Source organism: Schistocerca americana, unplaced genomic scaffold (genome assembly GCF_021461395.2).
Source record: "Schistocerca americana isolate TAMUIC-IGC-003095 unplaced genomic scaffold, iqSchAmer2.1 HiC_scaffold_167, whole genome shotgun sequence".
Taxonomy (NCBI): Eukaryota; Metazoa; Arthropoda; class Insecta; order Orthoptera; family Acrididae; genus Schistocerca; species Schistocerca americana.
Window position 1 is genome coordinate 209,150 of NW_025725757.1, and position 873 is coordinate 210,022.

The 873-nt window shown below is 42.8% G+C and overlaps 1 non-coding gene across 1 annotated transcript; it reads right to left on the reverse strand.

Annotated features, from left to right (window-relative positions):
- Positions 1–238: 238 nt before the first annotated feature.
- On the reverse strand, positions 239–313 carry Trnas-cga. The gene has a single exon. It is a non-coding gene; the product is annotated as a tRNA-Ser (tRNA).
- Positions 314–873: the final 560 nt, after the last annotated feature.

An 873-nucleotide genomic window follows, 5' to 3' on the forward strand; every position in this document is an offset into this window, starting at 1 on the left:
GCTGCAGTTTTGCTTGGAATCAATAATCACTGTAAACTATACTACTCAGTTATTTGTTCACAGTAGATTTTCTGTCACTTATTTTCACTACTTTTGACATGAAAATGTCTTTTCACACATCAGCTGAACATTCTTGAGTGACAAAAGACCATCGCTAATAACTATGAGACTGCAATGAGATTTTCACTCTGCAGTGGAGTGTGCACTGATATGAAACTTCCTAGCAGATTAAAACTGTATGCCGGGCCGAGACTCGAACTCAGGACCTTTGCCTTTCGTGGGCAAGTGCTCTACCAACTGAGCTACCCAAGCATGACTCACGCCCCATCCCTCCTACTTTACAAACTTTACAGAAGCTCTCCTGCGAGGTACTGGCAGAAGTAAAGCTGTGGGGACGGGTCATGAGTCGTGCTTGGGTAGCTCAGTTGGTAGAGCACTTGCCCATGAAAGACAAAGGTCCCAAGTTTGGTAGTTAGGTTTAATTAGTTCTAAGTTCTAGGGGACTGATGACCTCAGAAGTTAAGTCCCATAGTGCGCAGAGCCATTTGAACCAATTTTATTATTACCATAATCAATTGGATGTATTCATTAATTGAACTTTCCTAGTTTAACACACACCATTTCTTTGCCTGCCTCTTGTGAGTGGTGTCTGGAGCATTTCTCTGTAGCATCTAGCAGAAATGATCCAACATAGCAGTCATGCACCATCCTGTGTACCGCTGTTTCATGAGAGAAATGTTCTGGCGGAACCATTCACCATGCTCATCACAATTTGAACCAAATGCACACATCGAGGAAGTGCATTTTCAGGGTCATGTTGCAGCCAGTGACATTATAAGCATGAATGAGTTCATCCACAAGGTCCCTGTAATT